At 35.2% G+C, this 16,008-nt stretch overlaps 1 long non-coding RNA gene across 1 annotated transcript in view; it reads right to left on the reverse strand.

The window, feature by feature from the left end:
- LOC123789061 (uncharacterized) overlaps window positions 1–16,008 on the reverse strand; it is a 1,398,020-nt gene that overhangs the window by 762,850 nt on the left and 619,162 nt on the right. The window contains exon 4 of the long non-coding RNA XR_006778655.2: window positions 11,215–11,318. This is a non-coding gene — a long non-coding RNA (uncharacterized LOC123789061). The remainder of the gene's footprint in view (window positions 1–11,214; window positions 11,319–16,008) is intronic.

The raw sequence follows: 16,008 nt of genomic DNA on the forward strand, positions 1-16,008 counted from the left end.
AATCATTGTTGCTATATGACAGGACAAATTCCATCAACTCATATTTTTTCAACAGTGTCTTGGCTTGGAAATACCATTTGCGTTACCAAATCAATATCACCTTACCAATACTCACATAACAATCTGCTAGTATTTTTACTGGGATAGTACTGAATATAAAAATCCATTTGGGGGAAGTAGCATCTTTAAATTATTAAATCTCTTCAAACTTTGGACCAGATAAATGCTTCCATTTATTTAGGTTTTTTTTTTTTTTTTTCAAATTTTTAATTTAAGTTCTAGTTACTTAACAGATAGTATAATATTGGTTTCAGGAGTAGAATCCAGTGATTCATCCCTTCCATATAACACCCAGTACTTAATACAACAAATGCCCTCCTTAATGTATAGGTCTTTTTAAATATATCTTAATAATATTTCTAGTGTTTTCTGCAGCAATTTTTCACAGGGTTTATTCTAATGTATTTGAAATATTTTGATGCTACTGCAAAAGTAATATTTACATACATGTAATCTCATTTCTACCTTTTGACATTATATCCAACAACTTTGTCAAATTTGCATATTGATTATAATAATGTAGAGTCTCTCTTCCTTTTCTATGCTTGTACCCTTTCTTTTTTTCTTGCCTATTGCACTGGCTATGATTTCAGGAATAATGCTGATTAGAAGTATTAGGCATCTTTGTTTTAGTTTTAATCTCTGAAAGAAAATATTCAATAGTTCACTATTAAATATAAAGCCTCCTCCATGTTTTCTGTGACTATACATGATCAGATTAAGGAAGTTTTTTCTATTCATAATTTGTTAGAAGTCTTAAGTCATAAATATATGTTTAATTTTACCAAATACCTTCTCCATACTGATTTAGTGGATTATATATTTGTGCTTTATTCTGTTAATATGAATAACTTAACTGGCTGATTATTGAAGGTTAAACCAACCTTACATCCACTGGAATAAACGTAATTTGATCATGATACATCCTCTTTTTTTTATGTATGACTGAATCTGATATATTTTTATTTTGCTTATAATTTTTTAACCTGTGCTTAAAGTTGGCCTCCATTTTACCTTTCTTATAATGTCATTGATGGGTATAGTTTCAAAGAGTATCCCTCCCTCATAAAATGATATTAAAAGATCTCTCTTTGTCTATCATAGGAGTGTTACTTCCTTCTTAACAATTTGGTGGAAACTGATAAAACCAAAAAGAACTGTAATTTTATTTGTTGGAGGAAATTAATTATATATTCAATCACTTTAAAACTCCTAAAATTAGGTAGGTTTACTACACACACACACACACACACACACACACACACACACAAAATATATATATATACAGATTTTTTTTTTTTTTTTTTGCTGTGTCAGGTTTACAAGCGGTGTTTCCTTGCCTACTCTTTCGTCTCCTTCTCTGATTCTATTTGTATATAATAGAAACTACTAAACTACTAAACTACTGTCCCCATGTTTATAATTTTCTCTTCTGTCCATCAGTTTGGGCTTTCCTCTAGCTGTATTCTTCTGATCCTTCTTCCAACTTACTAATCCCCTCTTCAATAATAACAAATATGAAGCTAGATTATTTAGACCTTAATTTTAGTTGTTTTATTTTTCAGTTCTATAGTTTCAATTTAATTGTTTAATATATTTTTCTGTATGTTTACACACACACACACACACACACACAATTTCTTATATATCCTCTATTAATGCTCTTATTTTGTACTTTATTTCCTTGAATTAAGAGTAGCAGTTAAAGGGACGCCTGGGAGGCTCAGTTGGTTAAGCGTCTGCCTTCAGCTCAGGTCATGATCTCAGGGTCCTGCATCAAGCTCCTTGCTCAGCAGGGAGCCTGCTTCTCCCTCTGCCTGCCACTCCTCCTGCTTGCTCAGTCTCTCTCTCTCTTTCTCTCTCTCTCTCTGACAAATAAATAAAATCTTAAAAAAAAAAAATAGTGGTTGGATGGTTTGTGTCTGAGAAGTCCATCAAATAGGTTCTCTGAGGATCCTTTTTTATAGTCTCTTTTTTCCTTCCCTTCATCTTCCTCCTCCTCCTTCTTTTTCCTCTTCCTTTTTTTTTTTTTTTTTTGGGTTTTGTTTTCTACTTTCTAATTTCATCTCCTCATGTGCGTAGGAGGTCCTAGTGATTTCACAAAATAAAGAAATAATTTGAAAACTCGGAAAATATGTTCACACAACGAAGACTTTGCTACTAGCAAGTGGGCAATAACAAAATAATTCAAAACACCTTGATCTAATTTTGGGATTGAGCAGGTCCAAAGCTGAAATACCTTTAAATGCCGATCTCTTCAACATCACCCTTACTCATCAGTATCCTCCCTCCGTGATGTTCTCTGAAAACCAATTTTTGCCTCCAAGTCTTGTAAGGTTGTAAAAACTCTGTTCATATTTTTGAGATTTATCTGGAGAAATTAGCCACCCCAAATATGGGGCTTACCTCACTGGGTTTCTTTATTTTCCCAGATCTTGACTCTATAATTCTTTACTGTCTTGAAAGCTCTTCATTGCCTTCAAGCTTAGTATTAATATATTTTTCTTTTAAGTCTGGAAACTGTTTTAATTTCCTAGACTGCCATTAACCTGAAGTTGAATACAATTTTTAAATAGATAAAAGGAAGAGAAGTAGTAAAAAAAAAAAAAAAAAGCAAACCACCAACAAAAAATTCCCATAAAATTATGCTCTTAAAAGATAGATGCAAATCAAGAAACAGACTCTTCACAATAGAGAACAAACTGATGGTTAACCAGAGGAAAGGTGGGTGGGGCTGGGTTAAGTAGGTGATGGGGATTAAGGTGTGCCCTTATAGTGGTGAGCACCAGGTGTTTTATGGAAGTGTTGAGTCACTATATTGTATACCTGAAGCTAATATTACACTGTATTTTAACTAACAGGAATTTGAATAAAAACTTAAAAAAATATTGTTTTCTGTATGGCATGACTTATTCTTGACTTAAAGTCATATTTTGTCAATGTTCTTATACCTAAAAATTAACCTTACAAAAATGCTAATTGGTACAATTTCCTAGAATTATGTTTCCCAAATTGCATTTTTCAATAAACTCTTTGTGGGAAAGAAGTTCATAGACAGCTCTCTTAATCTACTATTTAATGGATTTGCCACTGACTCCTCACTAGAAGATATTCTGACTTATACCCACAGTATGCGGATTACTTGTGGATGGCTCTTTGAAATTTGCCTCTGTATTTCTGCTCATAACCATCAGGTCTATACCATAAATTGCTGAAATCTGAGGGACGTAAATGTCACATTTATTCAACATTTATTACTGGTGTATTAGCAGTATTGTTAAGAATTTTTTCTTAATGCTTATGTGGATTCACTGTCTCAGTTTCCTTACAAATACTGAGAATAAAAGCAAGCTTGGAAAATGCTCTTTATGTCTTACCCTTGAGAAATAATGTGACTGATTTGTTCTTTTTATAATTCAGAGGTAAACTGAAGAGAAAACACCATAAGCATGTCAGTACATGTATGTACGCATGCACACACACACACATACACTTTATTCTCTAGCGCTACCTTATTTTTTCTAACTTTTTTTTAAGTGGGTATCATTTTTTTGTTCCTGACTTTCCAAAGAAATATTTTTAGAACATATGCTTTCTTTTTCTATGTATCTTATTATCCTGTGTGCATATACATGAACCTTAAATAACAATTATTTCAAAAGATACAAGAAGCATTTAGAAAGACAATTTGGGAAATTTTATATGTAAATATATGAACTGATAACAGTTCTCAAAAACTTATGTTTCCAAATATTTTTTCATACTGTCTCACTAAAAGTGTTTAAAAATATACATGAATAAGAAAGAAAGAAAGAAAGAAAGAAAGAAAGAAAGAAAGAAAGAAAGAAAGAAAGAAAGAAAGAAAGAAAGAAAGAAAATACATGAATCAGAACAGGTGATTTCCAATTTTCCTGAAAATTCAAAGCTCACATGATAGTTAAAAAGCTTTCTACCTTATCCATTTAATCATTTAAGTTCTACTCTTGAGAAGCCCACTGTGTAATTTTATGTGGTATAAAGTTAACATTTATGGTAAGATTCAGTGAAGCCATATTAAAGGCAAGTCAACCTTCAGGATCAGAGGTACCTTATTTCCATCATCCATTATATGGATGATGGTCTTCTTTCTCCCTATAAAATGTGTGCTACATTTTCATTAACCATAAAAATACATTAAAAACTCATAATTATGGCAGTAACGATGCCTTTTAAATAGTGCTAAAAAGTTTAAAAGTACAAAACCTCTCAAAAGACTTATATAATATGCAAAATAAATTATTATGCCACTTCATTTGGTGAATATTAAGTAAGCTTCCTTAGCTACTTGTGCCATCAGTTTATTTCACTCAGCTGAATAGTCTAATAATATTTTCATTAAATATTTATATGAACAATCAAACACTGCAAATGAAGAGCACATCCCTTGACATTCAAGATGGTTTCCAGGCTGATATCAGCAGTTTGTTATGCTGGTAGGGCTCATTTGCTATGGCTTAGAATGATGTTTTCCATTAGCTTTGAGTATCTAACGTCTGACCTTAAAATAAAGGCTATTCATCATGTCTTCTAATTTCTAAATTTTATTTCTTCATTGAGAAAGTACTGACGATAGAAAATTAAGTGCATTTAAAAGCTGGGGTCATGTTATACTAATTCAGCCAAGGAAATTGATTAACGCAGATCATTTTTTAAACCAATAGAAAATACACTCTTTGGTTTTGTATATTTAATATCATCCTGTTCGTACAACTTATATATCTATTAAGTAAAGGTGACTCTAGTACCTGACTTCCAATTTATATGTGATTTTTTCAATTTATGAATGCTTGATAGCATGGTGACTGCTGTAATATTTGATTTGAAATCCTACAAATGTCATCATATGCTAACTCTGTACATTTCTCTTCCTGAAATATTTGTCTCACTTTTACGGATACTATTTGAGATTACTGGAAGTTAATATTGAAATGATCCTGTATATGACTTAGAATAAAAATCCAGAAACTAGATTCAAATAAACACAAAACTTTTGGGCTGGCCATTTTGAGCACTTAAAAAGTTATAACTAGGGGCGCCTGGGTGGCACAGCGGTTAAGCGTCTGCCTTCGGCTCAGGGCGTGATCCCGGCGTTACGGGATCGAGCCCCACATCAGGCTCCTCCACTATGAGCCTGTGTCTTCCTCTCCCACTCCCCCTGCTTGTGTTCCCTCTCTCGCTGGCTGTCTCTATCTCTGTCGAATAAATAAATAAAATCTTTAAAAAAAAAAGTTATAACTAAAACTTACAGAGGTAATAAATAATTACTAGATTTATTATAAATATCTATAAAATGTGGTGTTAGAAATCAGTAGCCACAAACTTGGATGTACACAAAAAATTATTTTATTTAAATCAAATTAAATATGACTTACTTTCATCCCTTGGGGTTAATGAAAAACTTAATCTTGATCATTACTAGGGCTGATGCATGATGCCGCTCAGGGCCATGTGAAAGCCCAGGGGTCTTTTGTAACTTCAGGCTTTAGTATTCTCTGTTTGCTAACATGGAACATTGTCCAAACCTGCATAACCCCTGTTGTCTGATTGTTTTTCTACTTCCATGATATATTTGGGCATAGGGAACTTTGATGAGGACAGAAACCCTGGTGTCTAGCATCAAGCCTTTCAGTCACAGTAAACAGGCAAATCTCCCAAATTCTCCAGGGTATTACAAGGGCCAGAATCATTATCCCTACTTGTTCTGTAAACCACAGACCTTAGACAATGCCCTATTGTCGAAAAACCTCTTCCCTATCATAATGTTTCCAATTTCCCACCCCATAGTCACTAGTTGATCATGTTCTGTGTATTTCTTGAGAACACAGTACAATGTTCTCAATGTTATATGTTTTTTGGGTTTTGTTTCGGAGGCTTGGTTGTTTGTTTTTTTTTTTAATATTTTAGTTATTTACTGGAGAGACAGACAGAAAGCATGAGCAGGGGGAGGAGCAGAGGTGGAGGGAGAGGGACAAGTAGACTCTGCACTGAGCATGGAGCCCAGTGCGGGGCTCAATTCCCGGACCCTGAGCTCATGAGCCGAAACCAAGAGTCAGACGCTTAACCAACTGAGTCACCCAGGCACCCCTTTTGGTATTTTTAATGACTGAAACAAAAAAGATCTAAAACTGCAGCTTCTGGGAGAACCATTTATGTTTTTATAATAGCCTGAATGACCCTATAATTTGTCAGTTAAACCGGAACATTTTGAGAAAGGCTTACTAATCATGGCAAGGCAACAGATACAGCTAGTTCTCCTAGACTAGGCTCCCTGGAAGAGACCCTGATTCGTATTAATGTGACTTTTTAAGATATATGCCCAAGAAAACCTGATAGATGAGTGGGGAGGTAGAACTGTGACAGGAAAGAGGCCAAGCAAGAATGCCACATCCAGTGAAGTCTAACAAAAGTTGGGGGGGGGGTGCCAGATCATGTACAAGACATCCAGTTACGTTGATTTCAAGTTGAACAAAAATTAATTTTTTAGTGTAAGTATGCTCAGAATATTGCACGGGACATACTTACATTAAAAACAAGTTCTTCTTGGGCATCCTGTATTTTTATTTGCTATATTTGGCAACCCTACCTAAGAGGTTTCTGGAGAGAGAAAAAGTATGGGTCACACTTAAGAAAGCCAGGGGACAAGGGAGCTAGAAGATTTAAACCCCTGTACCCATCAGTCTTTAAGTGCAGTTCTAGATGAATATAAATTCCTAGGTGCTTCCAGCTCTCTGTGGCTGCCAAAGTGGGTCACAGGAGTCTGAGAGTAGCTCTCCCACAAAAAAGACCCAACTGCTCAGTACTGAGACAGAAGCCACACTTCCATGAAACAAAACTTTTTTTTTTTTTTGAAGATACTATTTATTTATTTCAGAGACAGAGAGAGAGAGAATGAGCACAAGCAGGAGGAGCAGCAGGCAGAGAGAGAAGCAGCCTCCTGCTGCGCAGGGACCCTGATTCAAGACTCGATCCCAGGACCCCGAGATCATAACCTGAGCCCAAGACAGATGCATAACCGACTGAGCCGCCCAGGCGCCCCCCACGAAATGAATCTGAGGGGGTATATGGGCAGAGCCCTGACTGCATCTGCTGCCCTCATATTAATCCAGGAAAACGGAGATATGTGGCCATCCTAACACAGCTAGCAAACTATACTTACAGCTTGAAAGAGCTCCTAAAACATGAAGAAACACTTTTTTTGGAATTGAAGGGTAACAGGTTCTTCCAGAACACTGGAAAAAATAGTATACCCTCCCACGGACTCACAAATTTACATCTCAATAAATTACCTTGCCACAAGAATTATTGGGACATATACTCTCCATTTTCCAGATATGGAAATCAATTTATTTCCTGAAGACTATTTTAACTTGACAGAAATCAAAAGGTCTTGAAATGAAGCTTCTTGCTTTATTTTCACACAAATTTAGCCATTTGTGATATATTAGTATCCCATAATTGGAGCTAACATGAACATTATTTACACTCTACCTGAAGATTTATTGGAACTTCATGTGGTACAGAAGGTAATGCCTTCCCGCAATTAAAAGTGAAAAAACTCAGAATATAAGACATAACTTGGAAAAAGCTTCCATTTCCTTTTAGGTTCTACCAGTAATTTCATACCCTAAACTTAATGTATAGGCATCCTCAATAATTAGGATGCTAATTACTATTGCAGTTTTCCTCTTACCCAAAGGACTTGTACAGTTAAATTATTCTAAAAGTTAACTACGGTTTTCTGACTCCTTGAGGTGAGTCGGAAAGTCACATAATGAAAATGTGCCTCGAGGTTAAAGAAGGCCTTCTCCTGTAATATATACTGCCTAATTATTCAAGATAGAAACATTACTGTTTCACATAGACAATTCACAGTTTCTATTCTGCCACTGGACTTGGCCCTTAATTACCTTGTTGAATCTGTTACTGCATGCATGTAAGTATGAATGTAGTAGTAATGGTACACGAAACAGTTAAATGGTAAGGTAATTAGGGTGACATCCTAGACACACTGCTTAATAGGACTGCATAGCCCATCATGACGTAATTTAATATGAAAAGTAACTTTAAGTCCAGAGCCCTAATTGGGATGTATAGATACTTTCCAGCAAGCCACATTGTATAGATCCTGCTCTCTTCAGAACCTTGAGACCAAAGGTATACAATGCAGGGTATTGAATCCTTTTGTACAGAGAAATGGAACGAGTTGTTCCTTAAGGAGAAAAAACCTTGGCCCCTCCTAATTTGATTACATCCATATTCCTTTAGTTAGCCTCCAAGGTCCACCTTTATCTGGCCCCTGTCTCCTTCCTAATGTCACCTCCTAGTGATCCCCTTTTTAGCACATACTGTTACAGACATACACAAAATTAACACTGTATAGTTCCTTCTTCTTTGCTAAATCAGCTTCATATCACTGGAATGTGGTCACTACATCTCCTCCTCACTTTCCTTAGCTAATAGCTATTTATCTTTTAATATCCTATTCAGGGAACACACTCCAGGAAGCTTTCTCTGTTCTTTCATAGACTTGGTTATGTATTTGACTATGTCTCCCATAAAGTACAGTAAACATATTACCTCCATGACTTGATACATTGGTGTACTTTACCTACTTGTTTATCCCATTCCCTGCAGAGGAAATTCATTAGAGGAGAAGATGAGACCTAACTTCTTTACATTCTCTAAATTTAGCAGAACATCTAGAACACATAGGAGGGTTTCAATAATAGTCTGCTGAATGAGTGAATAATGGATGAATGAATGACAAAGACTCTGGCTGACTATGAAAACTGAAAATCAATAAGCATGAATGCAGGATAAGAAGATGTCAAGACTTCTGTTTAAACACAGGTCTCCTTCATTCCAAGTTGACCCTTAAATGGGGCTACAATGCAGATAATTATTAGCTGGTAGATTTAGGAAATAATGTATTAATTCCATAGTTAAATTAAAACATGAAATTCATTGTAGAGTTTTTTTTATAGGACTATTTAACAAAGGAACAGTATAATACGCACAACTTTTTATATCCTATTTTAAATAATTGTTTTTCATATTTGTACATAGGTGTGCATATATATAATATAAATTGTATATATACAAATGATTATAGCAATTTTACTCTGAAGATAAAATAGTAATTATTCATGTATATATATCTACATCATCTTTTTTTAAAAGATTTTATTTATTTATTTATTTGAGAGAGAGAGACAGTGAGAGAGGGAACACAAGTAAAGGGATTGTGAGAGAGAGAAGCAGGCTTCCCACTGAGCAGGGAGCCCAATGCAGGGCTTGAGCCCAGGATCCTGGGATCATGACCTGAGCCGAGGGCAGACACTTAATGGCTGAGCCACCCAGGCGCCCCTATATGTCTACATCATCTTATGCCTTAAGAGTTAAAGAAGATAAGAATTAACTTCTTAAGAAAGACAATTGATTAGGTCTATCAAAATCAATTAATAATAATATTTAAAATGTTAGAACAACTCCAAACCCTCTCATTTTAATCTTTTTTATTTCCCATGAAAAGAGATATTTCATTTAGTCTCATCAGAACAAACAGAGATTGCCTAAGACCAACAAACTTAGAAGTGGATTCTAGTAATCAAGGACTGTGCCTATCATCAAAGCATTACACCAATACTCTCTCCACTATTTGATTAGAGTCTAGTGATTGTCATTTTGCACATAAATTAAATTCTTTGAGGCACATTAGATGATACCCTAACATTTAAAATAGTGCTTTTCATCTTTAATATAATTTATAAACATGAATTAAGTAATCTTCCAAAGTGGCTATTTGAAAATTTTATCTCCCTTGAAAGTAATTATGCCTAAAATTTCTACTTAGTGGCATTGTACTTAATTTTGCAACCATTACACTTCATAACCAAACTAATCCATCACTTTCTCCCCAATTACCATTTACTTCAATAGTAAATGAGATAAGCATTAGACACTTAAATAGTGATTTTATCAAAGGACTTAGACCAGTGAACAGTTTTATCCTTCATATTCTAGCTCTTGTGCTTCTGGGGCCATTCTCAATGGTGCTGTTCAATTCCTTGGAAATAAAGTGGACAATGGTCTTTTATACCTGGTTCTTTCGGAAGAGAAAATGTTCACCACTAAAAGTATCACGTAGGTGCTATATTACTGGTGCAATGAAAGGGAGAACTGTGTTATGTCTTATCTACCTGCTTGCACTGAATGAAAAGAGACACATTTGGGTAATGCAGGTAATACAAATTTACTAAGAGGATATACTGGGGAATACGAAAGAAGAAACCTGTCAAAGAATGTCATATTCAAAATCCCCCAAAGAAGGGTTACAAATGCCCCTTCATGCTCTTTGTATATCCCTACATTAAGCCATAGGTTCCTAGCGCTTTGTTCAGTCAACTGGTCACAGACCAATTAAGTACTGGTCAGAATGGCAGGGTCATGCGGTACCAGGTATGGTGATCTTTATATAAAGATTTTCTCAGTGGTGAGCTGAACAACCAACACGTTCTTAACAAATATCCAAAGGGGACAAAATAAGTAGCAGGTACCTGAGGCTTATCAGAAGAAATGCAATGCAGCTGCCAGTGATGGTGAAGTTTCAGAGTTTCTCCGGTATAAAATAATCATTTATGGAGTAGTTACCTTGTGTGATATGCACTGCATCTATCAAATTATTTTATTTAGTCATTATTGACAGCACAGGAACATAAATATCGTTAGCCTCATGTTTCAGAGGAGGCCCAGAAATTCAAGGAACGTGATCAAGTTTATACAACTAATAAGTACTAAAATGAAAATATCAACTCAGGTTTGGCTAACAGTAAATCTAGTTCTTTCCTCAACTGACTCACGCTGCCTTTCACGGTAATTATTATAAAATCAATTAATGGTTACAGGTTGATTCTCATGCTGATTAGTCATATGCGTACACAATAATTTCTCATTTTGGTAACTTGGAGTATATTTCTCTCCTATTTGGGAGAGGGAAAACAAAAATGTTCATGGATATGAAAAAAACAATTCTTTTTCTTTGGCTCCAAACTAATGGAAGGCAAAATTCAGGTGCATTCAATAAAGACCAGATCATTAGGAATAGTCAGGGACTACCTTATCGCTTGTCCTCTGTCTCCAGGCTGGTGCTTCCTGAATGATGCCATGCTGCCTCTTTGCCGGATGGCCTTTCTACTGGATAGCCAGCATTCTTTTTATAGCTAGAGGAAAAATATTAATAGTTCAAATCATGGGTAAATCGAATATACTGATATGCTGCACCTAGCATTTTGTTCTCTACAAAACAAATTCTGTGTTCATAAATAACTCGCAGAAAACCACATATAAAGCACACTGATTCCAAGAAGAATTTAGACCTTTGATCCTAGGATAGAATATTTTGAATATTAAAACAGGTTTCTCACTAGAATTCAGCAAAACAGTAGTAAAATAAGAATAAAAAGAATCCTTTGATTTTGCTTATTTTGAAAAATCCATGAATTTTCCATATTGCAATCAAATTTTTATTCCATATGAATCAATGAAGATGGTGGTGATAAAACAGAAGAAAAAACTAGAAAATATTTCTGAAGCATATCATGTTCTTCTTTTACTGATACAAATCTTGAGAAGTATCTTTGAACCTGTAAATTGAGCTACTTTGAAAAAACTCCCCAAAATTCATGACAATAATGTGATTTGTGAGCATTAAGCCTTTCAAACCAACCTCTACCCCTAAAAAAGCCTTGCTTCATGTATTTATTATCTGAAAAAGAAGAAGCACTTCTAGAGGAGTTTTTAGTACTATTTTTAAAAATATATACATTTTTTTTTAATTTTCTCTGAAACCTGAGAGAATACCCATAAAATTCAAAAGACTGTAGGAAGCGCTTGCTCTTATATAGGCAGTAAGAATTCTTGTTTTGCCCAGAGGCTACAGCAAATCTTGTTCGTTTTAAGAAAACTTGCTTTCTTGGCCTGTGGAATTCTGTTTAAAATGTGTTTTGCCTTATGAGTAATGTAGTTTCATCTACTACTTCTATCTATATAAGGCACTTTATTCCTGTGATGCTAAACAGCAGTATGAGTCACTCAAGCTATCATCTCCCTGGATCCCTCTGGCTAATACCATTCTCCTTTCCTCTCTTCCTCCCCTAGAAAATAGAGTTTCTATTTAAACAAAACCATAAAGTGGTAAAAATCATTTATATATTTCCAAGAAGGAAGTTAAATGCAAATATGGTCTCTCTTACACAAGCTAAGGGGTCAAATGAGAAGATATTCTAGCAACACCTCCACTATGAGAAGGTCTTGAGAGTAGAGTCTACTAACTCAGTAGCGTTGCATGGCTGGATCGCTGACATAGACACTGCTTCTGCTTCTACACCACGCAGGCAAAAGGGAAACTCTGGGCTCTTGCTGCATTCTTGGCCCCATCAGACAACAATGGCATGAAGCCTCTTCTGATCTAGTTGCCACAAGGGTTCTACCATCTCTCTCCTGGGAATTCTAAGACACACTAGCTTTTAATCTTTAGACTTTCCTTTCATTCTCCTCTCTCTTTCATCCCAGACAGGGCAGAAATTTTAACCTTAGGAAGAGAAAAAACTGACGTTGACTGTTCAAAAAAATGTAATCCTTCTGCCATATGGAGTAGTTGGAAATATCAAAAAAAGAAGCCTCCATCTGTTTACGTCTCAAAACATTATCCTCACATACTTATTCAAATTGATGTCTTTTCAGCAGATATCTTTGCCTGCTAAAGACAAAAATGTCACAGAAATTGGGAACATTTGACATCTCCTTATACTGTAGATGCTTTTTTAAAATCATGGCTCGAATCTTTTAAAGCACTATATAAAGAACCCACTGCAGTTCCCGAGATATAGTAAATATTCAATTAATGATACTTATTCATTACTATTATTATAATACAAGGTTTATAATTATTTTGAGTAGGACCTGCCACCAGGGGAATGTGACCCAACTTCAAACTCTGTTTAGGCTGACCTACTTCCCAAGGTATCCCAGCTCCAAAGTTACTATTCTTTCATTGTTTCTAGTCTTTTAAACTGAACTTTAATTTTCTCACTCATTTATTCATAGTCTTCATTCAGCAAATATTCACTGAGGTGACAAGAACAATACTAAAGAGAATAAAATAATAACATATTATTTTGTTAATAATAATTAACACCACCTTACCTTCATAAAACTACAGTCTAGTGACAGAGATAGGTATTAACCAAATAATCACCCAAATTGCTATTATAATATGTGTTAGGAAGGAAAACTGCAAGAGATCATATTTGTCAGGGAGGTCAGGGAAGGCTGCGTTGCTTGATCTGAGACCTAAGAAATGTCTCAGACTCCTTATTCTATTAGGAACTGGATCAGAAGGGAAGAATCCATGCTCTGGGCAGTGAAGATAACATATACAAAGACCCTTGGGTAGAAAAGAACATGACAGAAACTATGGACTGTAGAACAGAAAGGACAAGAGAATATGCAAGATGAGGTTGGGCAGTTAGATATGGGCGAGGTCATTCAGGCTCGTAGGCTTTAACATGGACTTTAGCTTGACATTCATAGCACACCTGGGGGTTGAAAACATGAGAGTGACGTGAACAGAATAGAAAATAAATTGGGGAGGGAACAAGTGCAAGGAGATTGACCTGGGAAGTGGCACTTTTCACTTGTACTGAAAAGATGCATAGAAGGGAGATGTCAGCTTGCAAGAGGAACAGAATGGCAGCAGGGAGAAATGATGGAGTTTGGAATATTTAGGAAGTGAAGTCAACATCACTGCTAATTGATTGCATGAGAGGGAGGTGTTAAGGATGACTAACAGACTTCTAGTTCTGAATTGCAGGGAATAGGTTGGGAAGAATTGTTTTAAAACAAGAGAATGATGTAGGCAGTGCCTTTCCCTTCATGGCCTGTTTTTTCATGTGTGTAGAAAAGCTACTACTCTGATGGCAGGTTGCCTATGATTTTCTATATATTTATAATTATTCCTCTACCAGAAAAAGTACAAAGTTTAGTTTGACTTGGTTTTCTGTTCCCATCCCATATGATTATTATAGAGGAGTAAGTCAATCCATTCAATAAAATCAGATAGTGTTAGCAATTTAAAGGATTTTAGGAAATTTATGCCATTTTGAGAAAGGAAAAAATTGAAATAAGTCTAAAAATAGTAGTAAATTCTTAATATTTACCAGATACTCTCTTTTTAACATGAAATATAAAGACATATGACCTATCAGTACTTTGGAAGATAGGAATACACTAGAATGCATGGCAGTAGTAGGAATTCATCATTCATTTATGAAAATCCAATGTGTACAGATTAAAAAGCACGTGATCATCCCCAAGCCTCTAACAGCATTTGGTATGGACTAGATTTCTATTAGTATTGTACTCTAACTCAATTCCACACCCTGTAAAGAAGCACACCTAATTTTAAGTTATTGCTTCCATCCAATGTCATGGCATATGTTGTCTAAAGTTTGACTGTGTCCCTATATCAAATATCATAATCCCATATAAATATATGTAACTCATTTCAAAGTAAGAAGGATGCCTTTTACTAGGAAATAGTGAGCATAAGTGATTCCTTCCAAAATACGTTAATAATTAAATAAAAATAATGCTACTTTGAAAACCAATAAATACATATTCCATATATATTCATAACTTTACAATAGTGTCATCCAAGTTAAACCCCATCTCCAAGTTTCACCAAGCATACGTTCTTACTTTATGAGCATATATATGACAGTTAAATTATGTGTTTATCATTTTCACTGAGAATATTTGACATTTATAGGTTGTGGTAAAAACAAATTGGGTAATTTTGCTGCCTTAAAAAAGACAAACCCACTACAAAAACTGGATGATCTCTGCTTCAAAAGAGGATAGATTCTGTTTTAAATGGGGTTTTTACATTTTTTTCTCTTATGTACATAAAATAAAAGGAATTGCAGACATTGACAAGCTTTGTCAACCAAATTTTTTTAAGTGGGATACATTAGTTCTTGGCTAATAGCAATTTAAAAGACAAGTCATTTATCGACTTAAATGAAATAAAATCATGAAAACAAAACAGTTCTCTTGTTGGCACAATCTGTGTTGTTATTCCTGAGTTGTTCTGCTGAAGCAGACTTATTTTGTATCTTATGACCAAGGTTAGAGGGGTTCTCTGAAAAGTACAAGTATAACTAAGCTATATCACCCGACCAGAATTCTTCTGCACCTTTTCAAAGACATTACGGTAGAATTTTGTGTGAAGGTGACTGCCATCAGGAAGGCCCAGAAGGTCTAGTTTTCTCTTTATATTCTAGACCAAAAAGAACAGCTTGACTTTCAGGTCTCCACCTTGTCTTTGGGAAAGGGAGGTATGAATTAGATTCCACAGAACCTTCCAGTCACAGCACTTAAGCTACAGTACTAGAGAATGCTTGCTAGAGATTCAGATTCTGAATTGCAAGATAGAGTATCTGTAAATTCTTCTGTGCATTCTCAAGGAAATAACCCAAGCTTAAAGAGAGAGGGGATTCCTCAGTCACAAATGAAATTATGTCTGTAATTTTGAATTTTTATTATCCATCTTGTAAATCAGAGAAGCCCTTAATAATACCTTTTCTTCAACGGATCATTAAGACAACATATTGTGACAGTATTATTTAGTGTCCAATTTTCAGATCCCATGTCATCATGATGTAAGAAATGGGGAAATAAAAAAATAAAACAGTAACTAACAAGCGTCGCAGTTTTATGGCAAAATGGCATTGTCTGTGACTCAGGGCAAGAAAATCTGAGAAAGCACTGAGGTATCTAATGCGGCAGGGTCCTCTGTTAAACTTCTGTCCATAAATTCCACCATTTCCACTGCCATCTCTTACTCCTTTC

This window comes from Ursus americanus, chromosome 3, assembly GCF_024610735.1.
Source record: "Ursus americanus isolate L20-20 chromosome 3, mUrsAme1.1.p, whole genome shotgun sequence".
NCBI lineage: Eukaryota > Metazoa > Chordata > Mammalia > Carnivora > Ursidae > Ursus > Ursus americanus.